This window comes from Lissotriton helveticus, chromosome 3_1, assembly GCF_964261635.1.
Source record: "Lissotriton helveticus chromosome 3_1, aLisHel1.1, whole genome shotgun sequence".
Classification (NCBI taxonomy): Eukaryota; Metazoa; Chordata; class Amphibia; order Caudata; family Salamandridae; genus Lissotriton; species Lissotriton helveticus.
In genome coordinates, this window is record NC_136061.1 from 1,797,619,647 (window position 1) to 1,797,633,667 (window position 14,021).

Genomic DNA, 14,021 nt, shown 5'->3' on the forward strand with positions numbered 1-14,021 from the left:
CCGATTCTGTAAAATACCGAATCGGTAATTTTACCGATTCGGTAAATTCCAGATGTAGGTAGCACTGTTTACAGTGCTACAGGCCTTCAGAATTCGGTATTTTACCACCCAATCCTATTGGGTGATAAAATACCGAATACAGGTGTACATGCACATCTGTGCATGTACACCTGTGCCATGTGACACACAGCCATGCCTGTATTTGACGTGCTAGAGGGTGTCAAAGTGACACCCCCTGCACCCTTGCTGCAATCGGTATTTACCGAATCGGTAAATACCGATTCGGTAATGGCCATTGATTCCAATGGGCTTCAATGCCCATAGGAATCAATGGGCATTACCGAATCGGTATTTACAGAATCGGTATATACCGAATCTCAACGATTGGGTATTTACCGATTCTGAAATACCTACATCCCAAAGTCTTCAGAAAAAGAGGTGGTTGCCCTGGATGTGCAAGAAGTGGGGCTAAAAAAAGTTACTAAAACAGAAGCTCCATACATAGCCAATTCAAAAAATGAACCTTGTGTACCTAATGTACCTACTGCGATTGTGTGGTTGTCCTGGGCATATTGCCTCTAGTTTTGCGCGTGGAGCTATAAATGTGACTTGCAAGTCATGTGGGAGGAAGGGTCATTTAGCTAAGATGTGAAGATTTAAAGTACAAAGTCCCAATGTTAAGACTGTAGAAAACTTAGGAGAGATTAGGGAGGAACTGATGCTAGCTATAGATGAGTGTGGCGAGTCTGAACATGAGAAAATTATTAATGAGAACAAAGATATACGAATGGAAAGTATGGAGAAGCTTGAGAAACTCCATTGTGGAATCACCTTTGGTAATACTGAAATCAAGGTATTAGTGGATTCAGGTAGTTTGTTCACACTGATGTCTAAAGATGTCCATAAGAAAGAATGGAAGAAAATCTTAAAAGACTTACAATATCCTGATATAAATGCAGTGTGATATAGCGGAAAAAGAATTAACATTGTGGGGATGGAATGGATGGATATATTTTTTTAAAATAATAGCGTTCATGGTAGAGTGTATGTGACTGATGGCTCTAACCTTTTAGGATGGCGCCATCAAAAAGACCTCAACATCATCCTTGACCCTAATGCTAAAGAACCTGTAATGGTTGTAGAGACTGCACAAGAATGTGATGTACTCCTTTATCGCAAGACCTTCGTTCCAGGTGGCAATCACGCCTAGGACTCTCCTATGAAAATGAACAATGGACAACTTTACTGGAACACGTAGTTAAAGGTGCCCGAGAGGCTCGTTTAAAATTTTGTATATTTAAAATACTTCATGACTGGCACTGGTCTCCGGTGAAATTACATAAAGCAGGCCTACTATCGCATACTAATTGTTGGAGATGTAATGCCTCTGGTTGTGACATTGTACATATCATATGTAAATGTCCCATGGTGAAAGTTTACAGGTTATATATAGGTCGATTTCTGTGTAACACCGTCCCCTTACATTTACCACTCTCACCAGCAACAATTTTACTGCATGATGTACAAGATTCCCCTACCCTTTCCAAACCGCAATGTCGTCTAGTCCACACTGCATTAGCTACTGCTAAAATTTTTATATTAAGACAATGGAAATCCTAATCTTCGCCATCACAGGAGACTTGGCTAGCATCAATGATCCAATCTGCCTCACATGAGAGAGTCATTTATAACATTCAAGATCAAACTGAATCGTTTTTATAAGTATGGAACCCTTTCCTACAGGTAAAAGATATATCTGTTGCTCACCTTACTTCTTAGATTACTCCGTTCATTACACTGAATTGATCTTTGGGTACTGATAGTTTAATGACTTCTGACTATGCTGCATTCTATTCAATTAGTCAACTGTTTTATATTATATTTATACCTACTACCGGTGTGATTCTGTATTCTTTATAATGCATTCCCTTTTAATATTTCAAATCAATTATTTTAATGAAATATATAACTTATGTTTTACTAGCTAAACATTCTATCTTTTTCAGTTTTTAATGATTTGTTGTCAAATTTATGGTTTAATGCTTTAATATTTTATATTCACTATTTAACATTTAATGATATCTGTATTTATTTTATATAATATGTTTTGCCCCCAATTTCCTCCTTTTTTCCGCTATTCAATGGATTTTGATACATTTGCTTTTATATTTATAATTGTATTCATTATTCTTTCTCTACTATTACGTATTTTAAGATATACAATGTTATCATATATTTCCTGTACCGTATTTATGAAATCCTAATAAAAAATTATAACACAAAAAAAAGAATGTGATGTACCTGTTTTAAAAGATGATTCTGACTGAGGTAAGAAATTAATGATGTCATTTCCTCATGTCTTCACCGATAAGTTGGGAATGCTGAAGAAATGTACTCACTGCATTATCCTAAAACAGAATACTTATCCAGTAGTGCATAAAGTTAGGCCTATACCTTTATTAATGAGAGAACCGTTACGAAAAGAGCTTGACAAATTGCTGGAATGTAAAATTATTGAGCCTATTGAATTTTCAGAATGGCATGCCCCGATTGTCGTCGAACCCAAGGAAGAAAATGAGATTCTTCTCTGTATAGATTTGAGGGACTTAAAGAAAAATATGTGGGTGTACCGCCAACCACTACCAAATATAGCAGAGATGTTGAGTGTGATGGGTGGTGGGAAGATTTTTAGCATTTTAGACATGTCTGCTACTTATCAGCAAGTGAATCTGCATCCGGAATCATGACCCCTGACTTCTTTTGTCCCACCGCTGGGGGCTTTCCGCTACCGTCGTATGCCGTTTGGGTTAGCTTCAGCCTCTGCGGTGTTTCAAAGGATTATGCAGAATATCTTTCAGGGAATGTTTGGAGTTTTATGCTTCCAGGATGATATAATGACGGTTGTTAGATCTTTTAAAGATCATGATGAATTGATGGGAGAAATCTTGAAATGAATGCTGAACATGGGTTAACCATAAAAAGGGAGAAATGTCAGCTGAGAAAGGAACAGGTAAATTATCTGGGTCATGAAATATCTGCCAATGGGATTAGACCAAAGAAAAGTATTGTAGGAGCGATTGTTGATGCTCCTCAACTGACTGATAAGGAATTGTTAAAATCATTTCTTGGTCTTGCTGAATATTGTTCAAAATTTGTATCTAATTTTTCTGATACCATAGAGCCTATGAGAGCATTGTTGAAAAAAGGTATATTATTTGAATGGAATTCAGCATGTGAGGCAGCATTTAAGAATATCAAAACGTCACAGGTTAGTGCACCCGCTTTAGCCCATTTCGATGTGGGAAAGAAAACTATATTAACAACTGATGCAAGTAATGTTGGGTTGGGTGCTGTTTTGGCTCAAAGGACAGTAGTCAGAGAAAGTGTGATTGGAATTGCATCACATCACTTACAAGGAGCGGATAAATCTTACTCTGCTATTGAGAAAGAGGCATTGCGTTGTTGTTGGCCGATAAATCACTTTAGGTTTTATTTATGGGATTTGCCTTTCATTCTCAGGACAGATCACAAGCGTTTGGTGCATATTTTTAAAGGTGGGAAGGGTCTTGAAGGGAATGTGACTCCCCGAATTTCTCAATGGCTGCTGTCAGTAATGGATTACAATTTCTCAATTGATTTTGTCAGAGGTAATAGGAATGTTATAGCTGACTGCTTGTCGCGCATGCCGGTTGAAGCAGAGGAAGAGGATTCTTCCCTGGTGTTTGAGGTGGACTCCTTATCCATTGTTAGTGATGTAGATTTGGCTTTAAAACAGGAAGAGTGGAGTGAAGCCATGGATACTGATGGAGAGCTCATAGAGCTTAAAGAAGTTATACGTGATGGGTGGAAAAATATGATGACCTTAAATGAGGAGTTAAAGAAATATATAAAAGTAAAAGATCAGTTGAGTATCCAAGCGAATAAGGTCTTGAGATGCAACTGTGTTGTTCCACCTAGAATGTTGAGAGGAAAGTTAGTCAAAGTAGTACATGTAGGTCATTTAGGGAGAAGCATGTGTATAAGAAGATTGAGGCAACATTTTTGGTGGCCCGAAATGGATAGAGAGGTGGAAGAGATTGTGAAAGATTGTCAAGCATGTAGTAACAGTGACAAGAGTAGAGTGATCCATCAACCTCTGCTGGGGTGTGTGTGGGTTCCCAATCGACCTTGGGAGAAGTTGGCGATGGATGTTTTGGCTCCAATTGATAGAGTAGGTGTAAGGAATGGATTTTCGGATTGTTTTAGTAGACTACCACAGTAAATGGTTTGTAGGTAAGTCTGTGGAACATATTACATCTGAGGATGTGCTTGAGTTCTTGAGAAATGTATTTTGGAAGAAGGAATACCTAAGAGTTTAGTTACAGACAATGGAGTTCGGCTAGTTTCAACTATCATGACAAAGTTCCTTACAGGATTAGGTATTAAGCATGAGAGAGTGGCACTATTTAGACCAGAGGCTAATGGAATGGTTGGGAGGGTTAATCGCATCGATATGGACAACATCCAATTGTCTTTGGCTGATGGATAAAGAAGGAAGGAGGAATTAGTTAAGACGATGTGGGCTCTGTTATGGGTGTGTCACCTTTTGTAGCTTTGAAGGGGAGAGAACCGGCAACCAAAGAGTCTCCTGTGTGGTTGCAAAAGAAAGACCAAGTTTGGGTGGACCGGGAATGAATTGCAGCAAGAGTTAAAGAGTCTCAAGAACGAAATGAAGATCATTATGACAGAAGAAAAGAGGTGAAGGATGTTATAATTGTTTATGGTGATTGGGTGGTCACTAGGAAAATGGGATTTGTGAAAAAGGGAGAGAGCAAATTTTCTAAACCACAAAGAGTAGTAAAGGTAACAAACTCAGTGGTTATTCCTGATGATGGAAAAGAGTGGAGCATGGGTAGCCTGTGCAAAACTAATGTTCCTAATTCAACTGAATGATTCTTTTATTATTGTTGATGATAATATGTGGATTTCCTTTATTTCCATTGCTTGATGATATTTATCTTAGTTATATGTTAACTTTTTCCTTTTTTATTATTACCTTTCGTATGTATAGTTTATCAATTTTGTGTTGAAATTCCTTGTAAGGGGGAGATGTGTAGAGTTTCCATTCTTCTATTGTAGAGCTCAGTGATGTAATAGAATGGTATCACTGAGTAGTTCTGTGAAAGGCAGTCAGTTGAAGAAGCTAGAGGTCGCTGTACACTTATGAAGATTGTAGTCTTGAATACATTTACTTTATTCATCAACCACTATCTGTGTGGTTACTACAATCTTCCTACCCCCTTCCTTCTCTCTGTCTTGCAGGCAAGCTGCATGGTGTCCTCCCTTCCCCTGTGATTCAGCCCTGGTTTCCTCTCTCCTCAGTGTGCTCCCTGTGCATGGTCGCACCTGGGAGGGGGCTAGCCAGTTGGCATGAGGAGGTTGGGCTTGGCTGGCACGGGTGGGCGGGGCCTGGCTTCACACTCTGCTACTCTAGAGTATCCCTTGGAGAGGAGAGCGCAGCAGACGAGTGCCGCCTGTGCCCGCAGCACTGATAACACAAGAACATGAGTAGTGATGACAAATGATTGCAGAGGGGAGAGTGCTGCCAGAGACCCCCACCCAGAGAGTGTCTCTCACACCGATTACTGGTGGGACACTGCGTCAGCTAGTCCTGCTGCCCCTACAGGAGCACAAGGTATGCCCACACCTTGACTCTGGGGTCTGTGTGGAGCAGGTGGCATGTGTGCATTCGATGGGTGTGATGGTGCATGGTTTGTCATGGATGTGTGGAGCCAGTCTCTCCCTTGGATGACTTGTGCATGCCCGCTGTGACTGGAATGCGCATCCCACCTGGTGCATCAAATGGTTGTTGTTTCCCTGCCCCCACCCCTCTATCACTCATGCATCTCTGGGGGTAAAGGTGGGGCACCCCAGGCAGGGCCGGACTGGCTACTGGGCAGTTGTGTGTGCTGCCCAGCTAGGGGCTAATTTCTCTATGGTGGGGGCTTATTTCGTTGATGGGGACCTGCGTGCGATTTGAAATAAAAAAAGCAAAACAATTTTCGCTTTGCACACGCAGGTCCGAAACTAGCCCCCAGCACGGCAGCACACACAACTGCCCGGTAGCCAGTCCGGCCCTGACCCCAGGGAATTCTTACTTCTCTGTTTCCCCCTAGTAATGTTGTTGATTCCTAAGCATGCAGGAAGGGCACAACACCCCTCAGAGGGCTCTAAACATAACATGGCTCTTAGTTGTGGCACTGTTTTCCGCAGTCCTCTTGTTTTGCCTATTTTAATGTTGCTGTTTTAATTAGTATTATAGCCAGGTTTCAGGCCGGAGTTTGCACGTTCTTTCATCTTTACCAGATTCGCCTGGTTTTTTTTTTGCTTCACTGGTGTATGTTTGGGTTGCTGTACTTGGGGATTATCGTTTTTTGGCAGGTTTTCTGCCGAAGTTTCTCCTGGGTAATTTTCTGGATGTTGTCGGTGTTTCTTGGCCGTTTCTTATCTGTGGTCGGGTCCAGTTTCTTTGCTGGTATGTGCTCCCATTTCTTTGCCCGAGTTTCTTGACAGCTATTAGCCTGGGGCTACTGGCTAATATTTGCCACAGTTTCTTGGGAGTTGGTTTGCCAAATAATTCGATCTGGGGTTGCACAGGTTTATTAGCTAATAGCTGCCTGGGTTTATGAGCTGAAAGCTGCCTGAATTATTTTACTTGAGGCTGTTGAGTTGCTCTAGCAATGTTTTACCTGTTTTCATGGCCATTGACTGTTACTTTTCTGGGTTGGGGACTCATTTTCTTAGTTGTGTTTCATGGTACTCTGATAGGTTGCCATATTCATGTAACACTTCGAGAAAGATGTCGTTTTGTAACTTTTAAGAAACTCATTATTGATCTTGCACAGTCTCATCATTTCAGAACTGACGCATTTTCAATATTCTGCAAGGAAGCCGTAGTTGTTGCTTATTTACCTTATGCAACTATTAACCATTGATAAGTTAATAGTCCTGGCTGGTAATAGGTGCAATGTGACAGGTTGATTAAATAGATGGATACAATGACAGAAGAGGCAGAACTATGAAGCACGCTATGCCAAGCAAAGATGTCAGCTCAAAAGTTTTAATCCAATGCCGAGAGCCTCGCAGTTCGGGCCAGAATCAGTAGGACATCGGTTGGCTTTACTAAGTACTTTGAAGCATGCAGACGGCACATTTGATAATGGTGCAGGATAATTACTCCTTAAGGTCCACCTTGTGCCAGTAAAATGGGGACAGCATGTACAATAGATGAACATACTTGTTTTAATCAATACTTTGTTTCAGTCAGAAGGGATGATTGGCCTACTTCTGACATTCCCTTGACTAATATTCTTTGACTTGAAACTGGGTCATGGCCAGCTTGCCTAAGCTGGGTGGGGCGAGTTGCCTAACAGCCGATGTGCATCATTGACGGTTTGGATGGCTTAGGGAGCGAGGGATGCTTGGTCTACTTGCAGGGGCAGGTGATTTTTTTTGAGGGCTTAGCTTTGCATGCTACTCTGTGCTTGGGCTAACTAACTAGGGTGATGCAGTTGAATTTATTGCAGGCATGTGCTGAGAGATGGGTCTTTCGATGCCACACATAAGCTTAACCTGGTTTAGTATTCAAGCCAAGGAGTGGCTGTGTGATGCTCTGGTGCTGGAGATGGGCAGTTTGTTGGAATGCCTTGCTGGATGTTTGCTACAAGCCTGCACATTTGAGGTTCCGCTCTCCTAGGGTAACATCGTAGGGCAACATCGTTAATAAAACAGCGGGTCTGACTTGTTTTTTAAAGTATACAGAGCACCTTTGCTGTGGCCAGGTGGGCCCAGCACGAAGGGCTGTATCTTGGTCACAGTTTAGGTTAGGATTGTGACCAGGTTATGTGGAAGGACCAGTTTCAGACATTTATTTAATTACAAGCAACATCATAGGGGAGTGATAGGGTAGAGCGCTGAATTCAATAACTCCTTTTCTCATACAGGCGTGAGGACTGCAGAGTTGATAGTAAAAGTGGAGCTGAACCTATCAGGGTGTGTCAATTCTGTGAATCCAAGGGGGTAGGATGAGGTGTGTGAAACTGGTGCTTAGGAAATCCAGACGGAGCAAGGGCAGATTAGTTGTCAGTGGATCCACAGCGCCCCACCAGTCTGTCCCTAGCACTGGTATTAAATTTACCCCAATTTTATTACGAGGATATTAAAAAGGCATTCGTCGTTACCTCAAAGTGGTCAGTAAACCCCTCATGGGGCATCACCGGCCTCTATCAGAGGGAATCAAGCAAGGAACCCCAGGGGATGTTACGATAGATGAAGATCATTATAGCTCAACATTCAAATACAAGAGAGTTTATACAGTGGATGTCCCGACCACATTCATTTCAGGGTGACCTTTTGTCAATCGAAGGTACATGTAAAAATTCAGACAATTGACTAGGATAACACAAGTTAGTCAAGCAGGGTACAGGGGCATCCATTACTGGAGGTCATTCCACCAGAAGGTGTGCAGTCATGTATAACAGTGGGGACAGGTATCAACAACTAACAGTCTTGGGGGATCATTTTGGCAGGGCAGGTACATACATTTTATATCAAAAGGAGCATTGATGGTTTGACATGCTTCTTCCACCCTTAGCAGCAAGACTCTGCCAGCAGCAGCATGCCAAGCTGGGGCTAGTCTGACATGAGCCACAGGTAAGGGCATCAAAAAGCTGAGCTATGTACCTAGGCCACGCACATTAGGGAGATGGCTTCCAGTAGGAGCCACATAAAAGGGGACTGCATCAGAACATGAAACTGCAACTGCGAGATTCCGACATAATATCCTCGCACCACTCATATGGTTTACATTTAAACTGCATTTGAGGATGGTCAGTTGAACAACACAGGATTCAACTGCACATGGAAAAGTCCTTTAGGAACTTAATGGACAGACTGTAGTATACAGATATGCAAGTTTGCGAAACTACTCAAGTATAAGCACCAGAAGCTGGGCAGGCCAGTAGCTTGGTGAGGACAGACAGACAAGTATAATAGCCTGGGGTGACCACTGTCGCAGGACAATTTCACATTCTTCCTAACGGAAGCCCCTGTGTATGAAATGTCGAGTGGTGCCTGCCATTACTGCAGAGGAAATGAGGATTAGAGAGCATTCCAAGGTCCCCCTGGCTTTTAGCCATATGACTACTGCACAGGAGGATGGAGGGGGATTACAAGGGGCACAGGTGGTGTGATGGCAATGGCAATGCAAGACTGTCAGCTTATGCTGGTAGAAGATTCCGTATCACCAACCAGAAGGTTACTAGGTGGCAAAACCAGTAAATAGGCAGTCCTTTGAGTCTGGTAGAGGGCAAATAATTTTGGTGAAAAACGTTTGTTCTAGGTCCAATTCCTGGATTACAGCCCAGTAAAGGTCCTGCTGTTGCCATCTTGATTTACTATAAAGTACCATGGATAGGGAGCATATTAGTTATCACAGCGGGTGAATTGCAGGATGGAGGGGGACACATGATTGCCAAGGTCCCATTGACACTTGGCATAGCAGTCTGGATCACCTCACAGAGGGCGAAGACAAGGCCAGGGCTCGGTGGGTGCTTGCATACTCATTACATTCTGCAGTCAGAAACAGAACATTTAAGAAATACTTGTGAATGTACCAAGCTCTCAGCAGTGAAGAAAGCAAGAGACTTAGCACTGTTCTATACCCTGAAGTGTGACACAAGCAACAATTAATACAGCCAAAACAGATCAAGGTACTCACTGGCAGATGCATAATGGACAAACACTCACTGAATCCAGATTTGACACCATTAACGTGTTTGCCATAGTTTATAAAACTGGATGTGCAAGGTCTGGTCAATTCATTAGAGTAGGTGCACCCTATAAATGAGGGCATGTTACAGGTTGCTTCAGTTAAGCTAAAAATCACCCGCCCTTTAGCGATGGCAGCTAGGCGTGCTGTGGAAGTTGTCATCCAACAAGTGTGCTGCGGTTCCTAAAGTTGGGGATACAATGGGTAAGAGCACAAAAAGGCTTCATTGTATTAAGAATATTTGGCATTCCCATGATTCAAGAAAGGGCAGGTATCAGTACATATTGTTCTTCTCCTGTTCCCACCCACTTGTCTGCTCCCTGGTACACATTAGCGGAAGTTGGGAAGTGGATGACTTGCACTAGGTTGGGGACATCAGCATGGAGACACTGCAACTAAATACCAAAGTCAGACGGTGAGGGGCTGGCATGCAATATGGTCATGAAATGAAGCAGAACATGGGGGTGCAGGCGCAATGCTATAGGCATATATTTGCCCATACTCTGGCAGAAGGGTACAGGCCAGGAACCCGCAAACAGAGTGGGTTTTAAATAGGTGGGTTGCACAAGGTTGTCATTCCAAAAAAGTGTGTGCTGTGACTCCAATATGGTGGAGAAAGAGGGATTCGTAGCACAAATATTGCCCAATACAGAACACAGCGTACATTGAAAGTTAGAATGAGCAGGTACATTTCTCACTTGCTGGTGCGGCACAAAGTTGTCAGTTGAGCCCCTCTTCGGGAATACCCATGTAAGGGGGGTAAACAAAGGCTTAGTCACGGTGCACTATGGATTAAATCAGACATAACCATGGTTACGAAGGGCAGTAGTTTTGCATTCCCGTTTGAGTAGGAATTCTTGCCGGCACGGTACTCCCATACAGGAGGAGACCAGCTGGTAGAGAGAAGGGTATGGTGTTGGCCTCAAACAATAACTTGTTATCAAATACACAGTTGGCCTGGGAAGCAAACTCCGATATGTTTTCTAACGTATCGTAAAATCAGGTACTAGACAGTGATGGGTAAAGGCACTACACAGCAACACCTCACAAGAAGCCTCTTGTTGGCAGAGAGGGCATCTTAGGGATTTTACCCTGAATTATGGTTAAAGTAGGGTACAGTTTTTCCCAACTCCGGGAAGGCCATCAAACACTCCTATGGTTGGGTAAAAAAAGCTGTGGTTAAGACAGAGAACAGTAGTTCTCAAGTCAAGTGGAGACCATCAAACTTGCCTACATCAGGGGTAAATAAGCCAAGCACAAGCCCACCAAGCAGGAGGGCTTGGTTCAACTCTAATTCAGAATCAAATAAATTAAGAAGGGCTGGGTAAATAAGTCATGGTCTCTTAAGTGCATACACCACAAGGTTCCCCTGAGAGGGAAGGGGGACACCTGCAGAGGTAGATGGTAATTGCCCAACTAGAAGGACTGGTAATCGCATCTTGCAGGAGGTAATAGAGCCTGCCATGGTGGGGGGCCCTGGATATGACGGAGGCCACATCCAGGGCTTTGGAGGAGTTACAGAGCGATCCGGAGGCTGATTGGTCTGAGGGTTACCCTTTCAGGAGCACAATAGGGGTGCATCATGCCAAAATCTCAGGAGTCTTTACGGCAGGACCCTGGTTGAAATTAATGGTGCCCGGCTAGTCCTATGGGCAGTTGTAAGCATGAGCAACCGGGGGCTAGCCTGGGTATGCTGTTGGCCACAATGCAGTTTGGCTCATTAGGCAGGCATGGCAGCTTGGGTTAGTCACCGTTGCCTGTTCTTGGATCGCCGGTAAATTAATCCACCAAGTTGGCATACTCCTTGTATTTAATAAACGTGCAGCAAACTGTTTTCCCAACAAAACTTGTGTGGAATGTTTATTTTGTGCAGCGTGACTATTATTGCTAAGTGGGGGGTTGCTGATATTGGCACTATGTGGCTGCCCGCAGGCACACATTGGTCCCTGTAAGAGAGCGGTCCCCTTAGTGCCACATAACGCACGTCCACGCGCGCTGTTACAGGGCCCCCACTAGTCTGGAAGTCCCTCCTACGTCCAGCACCTCTGTGGTGTAATTTGCGGTGCGCATTGGGCTGGGGCCAGGTACTTATACCTGCCCCCACACACTGGCCACCCTCTTCCTCCTCCTAATGGAGACGCTTACACTGTGGTAGGGCTGGATAATGAATTGAATGTATTAACGTATACATTTGTGTTGCAGGCGGAGTTACAGGGTGATCCAGAGGCTGATTGGTACAAGGGGTACCCTTTTAGGAGCACAGTAGGGGTGCTGTGATATCCTGTACTGGTAGAATTGTAAGTGTACCTTGGTTCCATGCTTTCATGGAATTAGAGTGTGATGAGGTCATGATGTTTTGATGGATGCTGCTCTGTTGCAATTGCCTCCTGATTGCTGTTGGATGGGATCCTTTGTACTGAATAAACTTACATGAAGAACTCATCAAAGATTCATCTTTTATTTGAAAATACCACAGGTGCATTATGCCAAAATCCCTGGAGTATTTACGGCAGGACCCTGGTTGAAAACGACAGCGACCCGCTAGTCCTTCAGGCGGTTGTAAGTCTGAGCAACCAGGCTTGCCTGGATACGCTCCACCCCTTAAAAGGTGTGAGTAAAAGTGATGGACTTGGGGTGCATGGTATGTATGGGGGATAGCCCCCACATAAATGCTACCACCGACTGGGTTGCCCACAGTGCAGTTTGTCTCATCAGGCGGGCAGGGAAGCTTGGGTTAGTCACTGCTGCCTGTCCTTGGATGGACCTTGAGTTAACCCACCAAGTTGGCATACTCCCTGTATGTAATAAACATGCAGCAAACTGTTTTCCCAACAAAACTTGTGTGGACTGTTTATTTTGTGCAGGGCAACTATTATTGCTAAGCGGGGGTTGCTGATATCGGCACTATGAATGAGTTATACAAAACACTGTGGCAATCTATACTCTGTAAACACTGCTGCTTCAGCTATCCACTCAACTACCACTTCCATGTGTGCATTGCATCCTGGGACTCCTTACGTCAGTACTTCTCATCCCTTGGTACAACATGCCCCGCATTGACAGGAAGTCATTGCTGACTCTGTTGCATTTTTCCTTTAAATGACCTTTTACCTCATAAACAGCACAAGACAAGTCACCCCTATTCTGTTTCTTTTTTTATTCAAGGAAAAGGACCGTGCATGCCTTTTCCTTTACAGTAGAGCTGCCTGACACACCCAGCTGATGTCACAGGCAACAATACATTGCAATGCCTCTGAAAAGTACAGTATGTAGTTTTCGATAGCAATCATCGGCTTACCAACTGTAATTATAACTCGGTCAAAATATGACATTTGTGATTGTGGTAGTGATCACTCATATTTTCTTCATTCCTTACACTGCCTCACAAATGGGTTTTGACTTTTCTGCAGCAACCTTGAACCCGGAGGATTTAAATAACAACTAACTTTTACCTTTTGCCTCACTCCTTTTTTCACATGCTAAAATGTTGCATTTAAATTCATTTATCACGATCATCTCAGGCTCTCCTTTCCAAGTGCACCCTGCCAGAGACCCCACAGCTCTAGAGTCACCAGGCCATACCGATGGCAGAAGTGTGCAATACAAAAGCAATGTATCATGAAACTTGACTTACCAGCACCTTTTCGCACCTTCACAGCTAAGAACTGGGGGAGATCTGGCTTTCGCGGGATGATGGCTTCCTTGCTTGTACGTGTCTTCCTGGAGCAGCGTAAGGTCTTCCCTGGCTTTCCACTCGAAGTAAATTGTAAAACAACACAATAATAAAATAGACTCTACTCATACTTCCTTGTTGGTGCTACAATTATCTCGGTTGTTAAAAAAAAATGATACACAAAAACATAACGTGGAGGAAAAAAACAGAAAAAAATAGAATAGGACGGAACAAACTGGAGAATAAGCGGAAAAGTAACCAGAAAACATAACAAACATCAGAAAAGCCAATAGGCCTGGCATTGGCCGCTATCCTTTTGGCTTTGTCAATGCTTGTTTTTTTGTGTCATGGTTAATGCACATTATTGTTGGGGAAGCTGAAGGACCTCATCAATGCAGAATACAAAAATAAATTATATATATATGCTAAAAGTTAAAAAGAAAATGTTTTTCCATAACAGTCTCCGGCATTCAATGAAAGTACTTTGGGGCATATTATCAAGGGGGGTTATCTCCGCTTTTTTGGCTTTAAAAGCCAAGA